At 48.5% G+C, this 16,366-nt stretch overlaps 1 pseudogene; it reads left to right on the forward strand.

The window, feature by feature from the left end:
• Positions 1–16,366, forward strand: part of LOC133361065 (sodium/calcium exchanger 1-like) — a 211,886-nt pseudogene continuing 195,520 nt past the window's right edge.

Consider the following 16,366-nt stretch of genomic DNA (forward strand, 5'->3'; position numbering starts at 1 on the left):
GTCTCCTTGGAATTCTCGTCCGGCCAGGTGAGAGTTGTCGATCCATGTGCTGAGCTGTTTCATTTGCTGCGCGTGCATCACTTGACACCCTTGGACACTCTTGCCAATGGGATGTGTTCCATCCTCAGGTGTTTTGCAGGTAGGTGTGATCGTAAAGAAATAGCTGCACATTTGGGCCCGTTTATGCAGTCCCTGCGCGCTGCGGTGTCCATCTGCTACTGTCTCATTCAGACCTCGTAGCTCTGAATGTTTACGTCTAATCTGCACTTTATGTGGAATCCACTGACTCAGCAGGTCTCTGTCTCCAGCTGATGGGGATCTGCACTTATTTTGTAGTCTCCGTCGCTCCGTATGGTTGGGTGCAACACGCACGACTGCATTGGTTGTCACTCGGTAAACCAGGCCAACCTTGCAAGACAGGCTTGAAGTCGCAAATTAAATCAGCCGTTTTGAATGCATGGCGGAGAGGCGGTGCAGTGGTCCGCGCCGTGTGCTTCGAATCCAAAAACCCGGGTTCGATTCACGGTCACGCCCAACATCATAGTGGCAAAAGTATGATCAGAACCAGCTCCTCCCACTCCTTCACCGACCTGCATTGACCAGCGTGGTGAAGTATGGTCAACCACCCCCCCACCCTCCCCTCCGTTATGACCGACAAAGCTTAAGGAGACTTTCAGCCATCGGTGGATTAAACATTGAAAATGTCAGAATTTTAATTGTATTTTTATTATTATTATTGATTGTAAAAGTGTTTTTTTTTAACTTTCGTGCTCTAAATATTTGAGTGCGAGGTCTCCCTCGAACGAGAGACGCGCTCGCAGTTGGCTCGCACCAGACGGCGAATAAAGGAGACTGTACGCGCCTGGAGGCAATTGGCATTCGTTTGTGAGTGGCTCCGTGTTGATCATTGTTATTATTGCGTAGCAAAAATGCGTGCGGCTTGACAACACAATAATGGAGTGCGCTGTAATGTTGGAGCGCGCGTAGGTCCCCTTAACGTGATTCCCGTCAGCTGTAAATGAAACTTTCATTTGCGAATTCCGAAAGCCAATTTCTGTCGGTCGCGTTGTTCGCTTGCTCTTGCAACAGTCGGTGGTTTCATAATGGCCTCTGCATGTTTTTTCGAGCGGCAAATCGCTTAACCGGATATTGCCTTGGAACACTTTGGCCTGCCGGGGCTTTGTCGGGACAACCATCGAGTTGTTTAGCCGCAAGGGGCATTCGTGAGAAGGAACACATTTGGCGGCATCGAAAACAGCAAACCCACGGTGCCATTGGGACAATGTGCCGGCTCACAATGCATAGAGGATGATCGTCGTCGTCGACAGAAATAATCCGTCGTCACTAATTGATACCTCAATCAATTATCTTGCTCTTTAAAAAAATTACTACGGACACATTGGCCTCTAATTCAAAGCATTCGAATTATTCACGAGGATCACGCAGACGCCAACACATCACGGGAGCAAACCGGAGTTTTTAAGAAAGGTTTTTCTACACTTTGCCACACGTATACACAGCACTGTCATCACATTCTGGAGAAGAACAATGGGAACGAGGGTTATCCACGCTGCAGTCCAGACATCACTTGCCACTTGGTGGTATCCGTGGCCAGGATTCAAACTCGCTCGCCGGCAGTCAAGTCGCCTCCCCGTCACTCTTCTATCGCTGCTGCTGTGCACGGTTGCTGCCGTTCACGTGAACTTCACTCCATCGACTCCTCCACCCACGCGGCTTTGAGCAGCCAACGACTTTTTAAATCCTTTATATTAAGTTCGCTTGCTTGCTTGCGTGCTTGCTTGCTTGCTTAGGACCGTGCAAATCTTTCGGTCGTTTTTTAACCCACTTCCCGTGATCAAATCGAGCTGACATTTTCCACACAGACTCGTTGTGCCAGACAATTATTGTTCGTGAAAAAAAAAATTCCAAAATTTTACACTTTTTAGGCAAAAAAAAATATTTTACATATATTCAAATAGAACGCATTCATGGCTTTGGCTGAACGTCAGAGTGTAAGAGCCCAGAGCGTAACCCCTCCACAGGCCGTGGCGGAGTAGTGCAGTTGGTAGCGCCCTCGCTTCCCATGCCAAAGGTCGCGGGATCGATCCCCGCGTCCTCCACAGGCGAATATATTTTTAAATCCTTTATATTAAGTTCGCTTGCGTGCTTGCTTGCTTGCTTACGACCGTGCAAACCTTTCGGTCGTTTTTTAACCCACTTCCCGTGATCCAATCGAGCTGACATTTTCCACACAGACTCGTTGTGCGTGACAATTAATGTTCGTGAAATTTTTTTTCCAAAACTTTACACTGTTTAGGGAAAACAAATTAAATATTTAATTACCAATTGTTTAATACTGCAGACAATCATCTGACCCATAGGTGGCAGCCATCTCAAGCCAGAGGACGAAAGGACTCTAGCCGCCACGCATATAAAGAATTTAGAGTGAAAAACTTTGTTTTTACGGGTTATTAAATCCTTTATATTAAGTTTGCTTGCTTGCTTAGGACCGTGCAAATCTTTCGCTCGTTTTTTAACCCACTTCCCGTGATCCAATCGAGCTGACATTTTCCACACAGACTCGTTGTGTGTGACAATTAATTTTCGTGAAAAAAAATCTAAAATTTTACACTGTTTAGGGAAAACAAATTAAATATTTAATTACCAATTGCTTAATGGTGGCAGACAATCATCTGACCCATAGGTGGCAGCCATCTCAAGCCAGAGGACGAGAGGACTCTAGCCGCCACGCATATAAAGGATTTATAGTGAAAAACTTTGTTTTTACGGGTTTACTTGTTAAATCCTTTATATTAAGTCCGCTTGCTTGCGTGCTTGCGTGCTTGCATGCTTGCTTACGACCGTGCAAATCTTTCGGTCGTTTTTTAACCCACTTCCCGTGATCCAACCGAGCTGACATTTTCCACACAGACTCGTTGTGCGTGACAATTAATTTTCGTGAAATTTTTTTTCCAAAATTTTACACTGTTTAGGGAATTTTTTAAAAATATTTAATTACCAATTGCTTAATGCTGGCAGACAATCATTTGACCCATATGTGGCAGCCATCTCAAGCCAGAGGACAAGAGGACTCTAGCCGCCACGCATATAAAGGATTTAGAGTGAAAAACTTTGTTTTTACGGGTTTATTTATTTCGTTCTCATCCGCGCTGCGTTCAACCACCACCCTGCAGGTCACCCACACGCTCCTCTTCCTGCGTCTTCCCTCGCACTCTTCCACTTTGGAATTCCCTCTCGTCGTCGAATTTTTGTCACCAAGTTATTACCAAACCTCATTCAAGTCAAGACACGTGTAAACTCTTATTCTGGTACACATTCAAATGGGTTTTTTTTATTGCTGGCCGCTTGACGTGTTGCACTTCTTTGAGCCTGTAGTGCTAATACTAGCAATTACAAACAACTCAGATCGCCGTGTTCTTAGCGCAGTGCGCCAACCACTGCGCCACCGCTCCTCCCAATGTAAAATCAGCTCCGGGTTATTGCGCCGACTCAACGTGAGCAGGGAGGGCACAGTCTGCGCGAGCGATGGCATTTGTCACGAATAAAAACCACGTGTGCCACCTCCCAAGATGCCCCGCGCACTTGCAGCACGCACATCCGTGCAATGAGGAGTACGTCCTTAACTTAACAGACGAGCCCACTTTTTTAGTTTTTACGTGCCGGGGATATTATCTTGACACGCATGGGATGGCCGCATTATTTAAACGGCGCGCGTGCGTGCGTGCGCGTGCGTGTGTGCGTGCCTGTGCATAATGTACAGCGAATGCCTCGCCTAGTTAGCATATGCACGATGTCATTATGCGCTACGAAATGGTTGGTAGTTGGACCGCTTAATATTGTAGGGTGCTTCGCAGAGGCTACTGAGACGATTTCCCCGGGGCATCCGTATTGTAGAGCCTTTTTTATTTTTAGTGTATTACCACAGGCTGATCCGTTTACGGATACCGCAGTGAAGTAATACTTGCGTTGGGCAATGACGGAGCAAGGACGTTGCAATGCAAATGACCCCTAACATTGTTTTGCCTTTGCTTATTAATTTCTGTGTTCACACCCATTTCTAAATATCACGTTTTAGAAATGTAACTGGGGATCACAAGACATCTGGACCATGCCGTACATGTCTTCCAACAATCTCAATCATGTATCCGAATTAGTCATGATCATGAATGCCTCCGATATCTCACGATGTTGTGATGTAAACATCCCACCTAGCACCTGCACACGTGGTTTCAATCTCAACACACACACATCACACCGTCGAACACTTTCCGGATACACTTTGCCTAGCATTTATTTAACAATAGTCAATCACCTGTTGAGAGTAATGGTTAAAGTGGGTCGTTATCAATCAGAGGGGTATCTATAACTGGACCGCCTTGCATGTGCGTGTCAATGTGTTTGTGTGCGTGTGTATTTAATGCAATGTACAATGAATGGCATGCATGAATATCACGCTATAATATTCTTATATCGCGGTATTCATAAACTGAACACATTTCATATTGCTTTCCAGCTCTAAAATATTGAATGCTGTGTATATTGTAAGCAACAATATGCGGTATTTTCAATTTATCTTTGAGGTTTGTATTTTCGCTGTTACAGTATCCTGTATGCTGACCCTGAGTCTGCATAAGAAGCAGTGCTCATTGTTTAACGAGGTCACCCACTCCGTTGTGGGAAAGAGTTCATTTCAGGGCGCCACTGTGGCGAGATGTTAACTACCTCGCCCGGTATACAGAAGGTCGCGTCGGTTCAATCTCGACCCTGACAATGCCTGCTGTGTATTTGGAGTTTGCGTGTCTCTCTCCCCGTGGTCGCGTGGATTTTTCTCTGGCTCCTCCGGTTTTCCCTCGACATTTAGAAACATCCCTTTAGAGCATTTGGCTGCAATACATTTCGACGTGGCAACCCACTTCGTTGAGCTGTCATTTGTGGCCAGGTCACTTCTGAAAAAGAGCTGCATAGCTCCAGTGGGCCTTACCTGGTAAAATAAAAAAAAGTAGTTTAGTTTAAGAGTATATATTTTTGGGGAAAGTTACACAACAGTCGCGTTTATACAAGGAATTGGGACCACGTGCATCGCGTTGTCTTGTACCTGCATGCACACGCACACCCCTCTTGCTGTCAGTCCACTGCTGGATGAGCGGCCTCCCCACGCCGTGCGGGTCGTGGGGGTTATTTGACCATACTTCACCGCGCGCGGATTATTTAAGCGGATGGTGCAAGGGACGATACCGGTGAAAATTTCACTCGCCCCTGATGTTCGCCGTGTCCTGGGAAATAAACTATACACTGAACAAGTAGCAGCAACACGTAGCAGGCTTTAGCGAGCTATATTATCCATAAGAGGTTTTTTGGGTTCGATCGCATAAATATATAATGTGTCGTTAAACCCGCCACCACCCGACACAGCCAGCTAGTAAGGGTTGTCACGTAAACAGAACATGCCAATTCGTCACTAGTACAGCACACATGTGTGTTGGAGAGCACATCCACAAAACATTTACACTCTGAGTACGACGTTTGGCCAGTAATTACAACCTAGCTTCATCAGGCGATAGCCAGCTATGTGGAGAAGTCCACTTGTTTCGTTCCTTATATAGAGGCGTAGATTACCAGGTAACGGCCCAACTTGAGCGATAGAGCTCTGTGTCAGATGCTGACCTGGCAACAAATGATAGCTCACGTGCAGGGAAAAAAACGGAGGACCCGAAGAAAAATCCACACGACAACGCAGGAGAGAGACACGCAGACTCCAAATATACAGCAGCAGGCGTCAGGGTCGGGATCGAACCCACGACCCTCCTGTATACCAGGCGAGGTAGTTAACATCTCGCCACCGCGGACAGGTCGAAGATAATCAACAACGGGTTCACGGAGCAATACGCTGACTACTGCGGTGAACATTCAACGTTGAGCCAACGTTGAAACTTGGTTGTAACCATTGAATCAATGTATTGTGTTTACCGGGGCTACAGCGTAACGCCACGAGCTTTAATTAATCAAGAATGTCTTGCAACGTATTAAATATTGAAAAGGTCACTATGGATTAATCAATCAACAACATATTGTTTCTCAAGTTTATTTGTGATTGAAAAGCTCGGACTAGCTATAATTAATAATTCTTTGGACCACGTGCCTCGCATGAATAATTCAACACAATGGGAACATGCTTTGTCTTTTTTCATGTGAAACATTTTCCGAAGGATCAATTAATCATCAATTTGTTGATGCATTTTAAGTTGAAAAAAATGTATTTAAAGACGGGTTATCTCATTGATTTCTGATGAACAAGGAATCACTGAACAGGCCGACTCTTGATTGTTTGCATAATTAACTCATGAACACGTACACGATGCAAAACGAGATTACAATCCATACGTAGTTGCAGTATCTATTCATTGTCACTCCATTGCTGCATAGCTCATGTTTATTTCGAGACTTAAAAGCAAACCTTTCTTTTGATATCTGATTGATCACTCTGTGTGTGGTTAGCGTCACGTGGCGTGTGACAGTACTCACGTGTCGTCCGCTCTCTGAAGGCTTCCCCGTGCCTCGTCAGTCACGAGATTGTTTGACCACACATCAGCACGGCGGTTGGTGGCCTTTGATAAAAGGGGAACGCCCAGGGCCGACTCCACGTATTGTTAGATGCGGCCGGATATTGATATATATATGTGAACAGTACACAAGGACAAATACAAAGATCCCCCGTATAGGCTTAACATAGTTTTGGGGCAAGTGCTGTTAGCTAGCGGTTGGCATGGCACACGAAGGGATGGGCGGCCAGCATCACGCATACAGGCGTGATGCACGTCGCCAGGTACTAAGTTTTAGGCTGAGTCGACCTAGGGGAGGCCCATGACTAGTTCAAATAATCGTCACTGGTGTTGGCCGTGAGCAGAAAATCGAACTGAGGTCGCCGAGTTTGTAGCTCAGCGCCTGCTACAAACATGTGCGCGCGTGTTCCCATGTACACCCCGTTATCATCTGTCCACTGCTGAATGAGGGTCATACTTCACCACGCGAGTCAGTGCGGGTTTGTGAAGGCGGGGGGAGCGCAGACGTGGACTACGTAAAAGTGCAATACAACATTGGATTTTGCTGCATTGCCCTCTGCTGCCCACAACGTATACCGGTTTCAAAAATAATAGATTTTAAAAAAAAATATACGGTATAATTTAACGGTAAAAAAGATAAAAGCGCAGCCCTGAAATTTGCTTGTGCGTGCCACTGCTGGCGGAAGGGCCTCCACCAAAGGGAACCAGCGAGCATTCTGTCCATCCCTTCTATGCTCGCCAGACATCGTTGACGAAATGGGATTACCCACGCTTCACCCCACTACGCGCAACCGATGTTACTCGATACTGCTGGGTGGACATAGGATTTTACTGGTAGGAACCTCCTGGTTACACCAGCCCACAGGGGATTATTGTGTCCGTCCGTGCGTCGTGAATCCAAAAATGGGAGGGGTGGGGCTGGCTGGACAGGGGAGGGTGGGGAGGGGCTGGCTGGACAGGGTGGGGAGGGTGGGGAGGGGCTGGGTGGGAAGGGTGGGGAGGGGCTGGGTGGGGAGGGAGGGGCTGGGTGGGGAGGGAGGGGCTGGGTGGGGAGGGGAGTGTGGGGAGGGGCTGGGTGGGGAGGGGAGGGTGGGGAGGGGCTGGGTGGGGAGGGTGGGGAGGGGCTGGGTGGGGAGGGTGGGGAGGGGCTGGTGGGTAGGGTGGGGCTGGGTGGGGAGGGGTTGGTCACCCCGTGTTGCCCTTATAAAACGCAACGTTTAACCTACTCACGCCGGCTTGTGCCCGCCTTCACAGTCGGCCATATTTGCGGAATACACCACGCCGCCGTTGACCCTGGCCATTGACCTAGCAACCCAACGTTCCTACCAGCTACCTCCGCAGGAATGTGTTAAGAAACTAGCACAATTGGGCGCATTTAAAATACATGTATATTTCTGATTGAAAGCTTTCGTGACTGCAGGGATTCATATTCTTGGTTATTTCGGTAAAGTCACGTAGAAGAGATATAATAAAATATAAAACAATATTTTTATTATTTAAGTATTTCCCTTCTACGCGACCTTACCGAAAGAACCAAGAATATGTATATTTCTATTAGATTATTGCCGTACATGAGAACAAAAGGGCTCCGCTGCGGAACGTTGGTCGACAAAAAACAACCCCGCGTGATTATAACCACCAGGCCCCACGCATTCGATGCGTCCTGATTGATGGGGGGGGGGGGGGGCAGTTGGTGGACAGACAACCCGTGGAAGGGTGGTGGTGGTGGGGTAGGAAAAACGGTTGTCTCATTTACGTGGGAACATCGCGGCTGGTACGACATTCGTTTTTTTTTGTAACATGGGGGGTGGTGGCTATGTATGAGAAAGTCTGTCTTCTCGACAGACCTGCTCTCCACCTGAGGACGGCTGCTTGCGTTGTGGCCGAAACGTCGTGAGAATTATTTTATTATGTTTTATTTTTTGTTATTTTATTATTTCCATTCTACGTGACTTTACCGAAAGAACCAAGAAGATGAATCCCTGCAGTCACGAAAGCTTTAAATCGAAAAATATGAGAAAGTTAAAGGAAAAAAAGGGGGGAACGGGAGTTTAACATCTGGCTTGTATGTCGGAGGGATTGAGGGGTGGAAGGGAAGTGGAGTGCGAGCCGTGGGAGTCGCCCCCCCCCCCCCCAAATAAACAAAACGTCAGGGCGGCTGGTGCTCGACACGACGCTTCGTCCGACGAATAGTCGGCGCGTCGCTGTAACGATACCGTGCCGGCAGATGGAATCCAACCGACGACATCTGGGATTCTAGATTTGAAGCTTTCGTGACTGCAAGCATTCATACTCTTAGGTTTTTTCGGTAAAGTCACGTAGGTAAAAATAAATAATAAAAATAAAATAATAGAAATAATAATAGAAATACAATTATAAATCACCACGTTTCGGAGGCAACACAAGTCTCCGTCATCAGGTGGGACCGTCACAGCTAAAATGTACTGACATCTGGGATCACAACTCCAATGCGATAACCAGTACGGCCACTGTGGCAGCAGCAGCAAGCAGCAGCAAGCAGTAGCAAGCAGCAGCAAGCAGCAAAGAAAAAAATTACACGAATAATTATACAAATTTATTGCTGGCGACGCCTCTAGAATTAATGCACACTGTGATTACTGGCGTGTAGTGGTAATAATAATGATGGCAGATAATGCGAATACGTAAGCGGCGTGAAATTGGAATGTGAGCGAAGCGCTTTGTGGGCTATCTTCTTCTTTCGCGAGCGGTTTGTATTCGAGATGTGTGCCCGCCCCGCCAAACACCCGCGTCCACCTCATTAACCAGCCGCTCGTTTAATTCTGCCGCGAGTCTGAGAATGCACGCACGCAACGCTGAATAGACGAGTCGATTCATCCCTACTGCGTAAGATGTGTAGGTTTTTTTGCGGGATATTGCAGTGGCGTTCATCCGCGGAAGCTCAGGCCGTGTGAATTCATAGTCACTATCAACCATGTATTATCCACTGCTGGATGAAGCACCTCCCCCCCCGCCCCACCCCCTCCCATCACGGCCTCGCAATCTCACAATCCACGTTCCTGTACGCGAGCCTATTTCCACGGTGTGTTATTGGTTCCCTCGTTATTCGCGAGGGATACGTGACGGAGATGCTCATGAATGTCAAAATTTCGCAGGTAATGATATCGGCCTAGGAAAATTAAGTACCTTAAATACATATGTAGATAAGCTATTAAATTCATGACGATTATAATAATCTCATTACTTTATCGCATTACATTCTGTCTCATCACTTGATCTCGTCGCTTTATTTCTCTCTCGATGTAGTCGTGTAGGGTTCCAGTTAAGATGAACGGATAGCCAAAACCGCGAATAACGAAGGGATCCTTTGACGTCATCTCGGACGTGTTCTTTCTTGTGTTCGACGCAAGGTTAATTTAAAGGAAGTCAATTAAACAAACAATTGGGTTCAGGAAGTACCGTGGACACATAATGGCCGGGAGGGATGACTTGCGGCCGATGGGCGAGACTGGTGATGGAATGACAGCCATAACGATGGAACGCAGCCGAGAGGTACGACCACAGCGGAGATGGAGCCATGGGGTCAGTTCATGAAGGGAGGCCTTCACCCAGCAGTAGATGGACCACTAGTTGATGACGAATACAGAATAGCAACGCGTTGAGGGTGAACACATTAATGAATCAATCTTTTCTGCCCACGCTTGTATATAAGAGCCATTTTAATATATATTGCAGATTTGCTTGTACGGCGTCTTTGGCAGTGGGAGGTGATGAATATTGTTCGTGGAACAGAGGCAGACTAGAGATGGTTGTGAGTGTGGGGAGAGGTGCTGCTATGTAGTGCAGATACATGCGGAGGTGGTGATGGTGGGCAGGGAGGGCAAAGTAAGTTTACAACTGGTGGAGGTGATTTGGTGGTGATGATAATCTTAGTAATGAGTATGGGAAGGATGTATGGGAAAGCACTACAATTAGAAGCGGTAGTGGTAACGATCATGGTAGCGATGATGATGATGATGAGGGTGATGGATTGGTGGTGATTGTGGTGGGGAGAGAGGAATTCGCAGGGAAGATAGCGCAATAGCAAAGGCGGTGATGTTTTTTTTGTATGATGTTTGGTAACGATGACAGTGATGGCGCTGACGACGGTGGTGGTGATTATTGTAGTAGTAAGAAGTGGGGTCTGTGCACGGGGGACTGCATGAGAATGAAAGTGGTCGCAGTGATGATGATGATGGTGATTGCATGAGTGATGAGTTAAGGATCGAGCGCGATAAGATAAATGTTGGTGTTGATGATGATGATAATAATGATGCGAATATTAGTGATGAGCGTTGTTTGAAGAGGAGTCTCTGCAGGGAAGATATATGGATAATCGAAGTGGTGGTGATCGTGATGATGATGTTCATAATGACGATAATATCAGTGATGAGTGTGGTAAGAAGAGTCGGATTGTTACAGCGAAGATATCTGGATAATAGAAGCGGTGGTCATGATGAAGATGACGGTGGTGGTGGTGTTGGTGGTGGTGGCAGCATTGATGACGGCGGTGATGAGAATGATGGTGATAGTGTCAGCAACGAGAGTAATGAGGGCAATGAGCAGATGAAGTGTGTACGGCGCAGAGAGCTGGAGAAGAACGGCAGTGCTGGTGGTGGTAGGCGGAGTTGGATGCGCGCGTCATTCTGCAATCCACGCGCTGCGCGCAGACGTGTCATCGCGTGCGTGCCGAGAGCATTCTCGCGTTTCTGCCGGCCGATAAAGCAACGAGTTGCTGCTGCTGCTGCTGCTGCGACTGCCTCATAGCACGAGCGAGCGAGCCAGGGAGCCAGAGAGCTAGCGAGCCCATTGGACTGGACATAGCACAGCCAGATAGCTAAAAATACAAGCTCGAAAAATCGCATCTTTTTCTTTCGTTTGTTGTTGTTGTTGTTGTGTAATTAAATCAGCGTATTGGCTAGAAGAAAGCAAAATGTCACTTTTAGAAAAATCTTTGGTACCACAGCCCCGGGTTTTGGCTTTGATATGATATTGCTTTGGCATGTGACTTATTTATTTACAAATTTATTAATATATTTATATTTTGCGGAATTTTCAAATGTAGATTATTTCTTGTATTTATGTAGTTATTATTATTTAGAATTAGGATGCATTAGGCTCAGTGGTCTTGGAGCTCACGGATTTAACGCGCGATGAAAATGAGACGTTTGCAGATGCGCCTCGGTGGACTGCTCACAAAATACGGCGATTAAAATAAATAATAAAGAAAGAACGATAATTAGACGAAGACGAAACGACGACGAAAACGAATCGAGGAAAGGAGGAGATCAAAAATATGAACCGCAATCCACGTCTCGTGTCGTATTAAGAATAAATGAAATAATTGTAACAAAAAAAATTATGTGGACGCAGGGAATGCACCAGGTAGAGTAGCGCACCATCTGGATGCTCCAGAGACAAGGAGCAACTCGCGCAAGAGAGTCCGCGACTGCAGGTAATGTGCCACCCACGTCTCTCATCGTCTATTTCGTCTCTATTGCGATCGGTAACATTGCGATGGCGTGCGCGTATGCGCGTGTGCGCGCGCTGGGTTCTCAGCCACGCGATTTGTCCACCCCGCGTTTCTGTATTAAGCGCCGACGTCCGCCGGGGAGATGGAGCGATGCGTTCAGCTCGCGTGGCGGGTTGCTAGACGGGATTATTTCACGACAGCGCGGGACCGATCGTGAGGGTTCACGGTTTCGGGAAGGCTTGCAAGTGGCTTGACCAGTGATGATGATGGTCGTGGTGCCGATGTCTTAAAAAAAAACGATGTAATGCTACAGCCACGTCGAGCAATTGCTTCCCGACATAGTAGTGGATAGAGCGTGTTTCACTGGAGCAGACACACGGACATTCTCGCTTGCGTTAACGCAGACCAATTGCGCGCGTGTGTGTCTCTGAACGGTTTATCATTTTGTCCCGGATTTAATGGGTCCGTATTGATTCCTGATTAACGTGGGTATCTGGGTAAAGGTGCAGGAAGGAGGCATACTTACAATAAAACAACGCAAAAAAACCGCATCCAGCAAAATTCGTGTGTGTAAATTGACGCGTGCCAGCGCGTGCAATTATTAGCGTGGCGCTGAGCTGGATATGTCTACAGTCCATGCAAGACTGTATGCTGGGGGGTATAATGCCGACACAACTGCACTGTAATACACCAAATCGCATTGAACGCCGGACGTTTTAATAACGGAGCCGCAATAGACACGGGTCTCCGCGCTCTTAGCAGTCATCATCATTAGCCATGATCAATTCACTGCTGGATATCGGCCTCTCTCACCCCGCATCGCACCCCCCAACTCCGTCGCCATCTCTGACGGTCGCAGGCTTGCGATGTAGCAATCATCAAGGAATATAAAGGAGGATGGGGTGGGGGGTGGTGGTGGTGGCAGGATATCGAGATGAGGTTTGGAGTGCGTTTGTTATTAGTGATGTTATCGCGGGTGATATGATGAACAACACTGCCGTTGCGCGACTACCACGCACGTGAGGCGGCAGGGAGAATTTGTAATCACCCGGCGTGATGATGTTGCTTGCCTGCTCATCCTCTGCACACTTGACATACCCGGTGTACTCTGTGATTACGCTACACGCGCGGCGTGTTAAATACACTCGGCGTTGTCTGGTCTGTGTCCAATTCATCCAGCAGTGGATGGACATGATCGATCCACTGCTGGAGGAATGTCGTCGTCGGCCCCACGTCGTGGTGGTTGTCTGGCCGTCCTTCAGCGCTGCTTGGTGAAAGCGGCGGGGGGGGGGGGTTATAGACGTTGAAGCGGAGTGCAGTACAACTATTGTTTTGCTGCACCGCCCTCTGCCGGCAACGAAGCCGAACTGACGACGCCGGTGTTATCCCTCGCGGTTGCCCATCCGAGCAGCTATCCAGGCTCAGTCTTGCTTAGCTTCCACCTATGACCCAAATCACAGGGGGTGCGACTGGATGGTCAAGATCTTGAAAGCCAAGCAGGCTGGAGCCTCGACTGCGCCTGGCTGGGCTACCGCCGTGCTGGGCAACGCGGTGGACATCGGAGAGCAGTGCAGTATAACCCATTGTTGTGCTGTACCGCTATGCTCCTCCTCGCCGTCACCAACCTGTACTGACCAGCGTGGTGAAGTATGCTCAAATACACCTCGCCCCCCCCCCAACACTCCTCCGCCACCTTGACTCGCGTAGCGTGGGGAGGCCCTCATCCAGCAGTGGATTGACACGAGGTCTGTGCGTGTCTGTGTATGCAGCTGCGTGTACATTTGCAGCATAGGCGAAGCGATGCATTGACTGAAACGGTATACGCGCGTGTGTTGTATGTGTGTCGGTGTGTGGTGTCGTCTGTGCGTGTAGCGGTGGTGTAGTGGTTAGCGCGCTGCGTACGAACCGGTCGTGGACGTCCCCTAGGTCGACTCAGCCTCAAATGAGTACCCTAATGCGGTGTGTAAACATCGCCACTCGGGAGACAAAGGCGGCCGGACGTGATGTTGCCACTCACCCCCTCGTGTGCCGTACCCGACTTCATAGGTGCTCGCTAACAGCACTTGCCCCAACAGTCTGCTAAGGCTATACGGGGGATCTTTGTCTTTGCATTGTGGGATGTAGCGGTGGTGTTGTGGTTAGCGCGCTGCGCTCCGAATCCCGGCGACTGGAGTTCAATTTCCGCTCACGGCCAACACCAGTGACGATTATTTGAAACGCTCGTGGACGTCCCCTAGGTCGACTCAGCCTCAAATAAGTACCCAAATGCGGTGTGTAAAGCTCGCCATTCGGGAGATAAAGGCGGCCGGGCGTGGTGTTGGCCACCCACCCCCTCGTGTTCCGTGCCGGCCTTCATAGGTGCTCGCTAACGGCACATGCCCGAGCAGTCTGTTGAAGGCTATACGGGGGATCTTTGTCTTTGTATGTACTGTATAGAAAGTAGCACGTATCAGTCGGTACGTACGGAATCATAATTATACCCTTTATCATCACCGCTATCAGACTCGTGGACTATTTGCATTCACTATGTATGCAATGCACTGTGTGGTTTGAGTGAAGAAATGTGATTGGGTCTTATACCAAGCAAACCATATCAATATTCATAGCACCACGTACTCTATAGAAAACTGGGAATTAGCAATGACTTGCAAACACCAGTAGATTATTAATTAAGTGGTAAATTTCCTTTAGGGGAAAAAAAATATTATACTGTAGTCCTTTTAAGTAAAAGCATCACAGTATTATGTATGAACCCGTGTGTGTGTGTATGACTGGCCGCTAGTTGTATGTGTTTCAGGATAGTGATTGTATTGTATGATTGTACAATGTATGTTGTGCGTGACCGTATACAAATCAATAGCTTAAGCCGTAGCCTTTTGCTATTCTGTGTTATACAGTGTCCTACGTGCATGTATTTGTATATTAAACGTTTTATGTATGTTAGGTAGCCGTGTGTATAAAATACCTTGCATGCATGCACGTGTTTATACTATTTGTACGTGGCTTGCTTGAATATATCTTTTATACACGTGCAGCCTGCACAATCCATCCGCTGTGCACAGGGAGGTTAGTGCATAGCTCTATTTACACTCGGAAACCTTTATCCTATAAGGGACACAAGTAGACACACCGTTCTGGTATAAATGAACGTATTCATGGTGAAGAATTGCCATCACTAAACACACAGCATTCCAAGTATGCTGTGCAATATTGCTCACGTCTCTCACGTTTCAGATATCGTGTGTGTGCGTGTGTCTGTGCGTGTCTGTGTGTGTCTGCGTGTGTCTGTGCGTGTCTGTGTGTGTGGGGGGGGGGAGCGGTAGTGTAGTGGTTAGCGCGCCGTGCCAGCCACGAAGCCGGCTGCCCCAGGTTCGATCCCCGCTCAGGACCAACAAAGCCAGTGGCCGAGATCTACACCTGGGCCTCCCCTAGGTCGACTCAACCTGACATGAGTACCCGGTGCGATGTGTAAACATCGCCACTGGGGAGACAAAGGTGGCTGGGCATGGTGTTGGCCACCCACCCCCTCGTGTGCCGTTCCGGCCTTCATAGGTGCTCGCGAACAGCGCTCGCCCCAATAGTCTGTGAAGTCTACACGGGCGATCTTTGTCTCTGTGGATAATGAGCTGATTACGTATGCATGCGCAGCCAGTGATATGTATGTAGTCAACATGTATACATACGCAAGGAGTCGGCTCTCTCTTCCTCTCGGGGGAGACGGGGGTGGTGATGGGGGGAGGGTAATAGGGCTTCTCCGTGCGCGTGGCGTGTGGGGTTGGGGGGGGGGCTGCTAGCCTCGGGGGCCCGTGGAGGGGGGGGGCATCTTCCCTCTGTCTGTGTCAGCCGCGGGTGCCACGAGCACGGATGTGATTGTGGCCCTCTGTGGAGACTGTCTTGTCCGTCTTCCTGTTTGTCTACCTGCCTCTCTGTCTGGCTGCCTGCTTCTCAGGCTGTCTTCTTGTCGACGCGTCTGTTTGCCTGCCTGCCTGCCGGTATGTTTGTCTCTCTGTCCCCCTGCCTCCCTGCCTGCTCCCTTGCCTGTCTGTCTGTGTACCTGCCTGTATTTTTCTTTGCCCCCCCCCCCCTTGCCTGCGTTGTCTTTCTGGCCACTTGATCTGCCCGTTTGTCTGACCGTCTCGGTCTTGCTGTGCACATGTCTGCCCCGTCTACCTTCACGTATGCCTGCTCGCCTGCCCGCCTGGCTGTCTGTTCGCTGCGATGTGATGGAGAGGCGGGCGCGTTCTGGGAAGTCCCCGCTGTGCGGCAAGAGTGGGTGCAGAGATGAGATGATTGC

The sequence above is a fragment of the Lethenteron reissneri genome, chromosome 8, assembly GCF_015708825.2.
Source record: "Lethenteron reissneri isolate LAM-NWPU_2019-01 chromosome 8, ASM1570882v1, whole genome shotgun sequence".
In the NCBI taxonomy this organism is placed as follows: Eukaryota; Metazoa; Chordata; class Hyperoartia; order Petromyzontiformes; family Petromyzontidae; genus Lethenteron; species Lethenteron reissneri.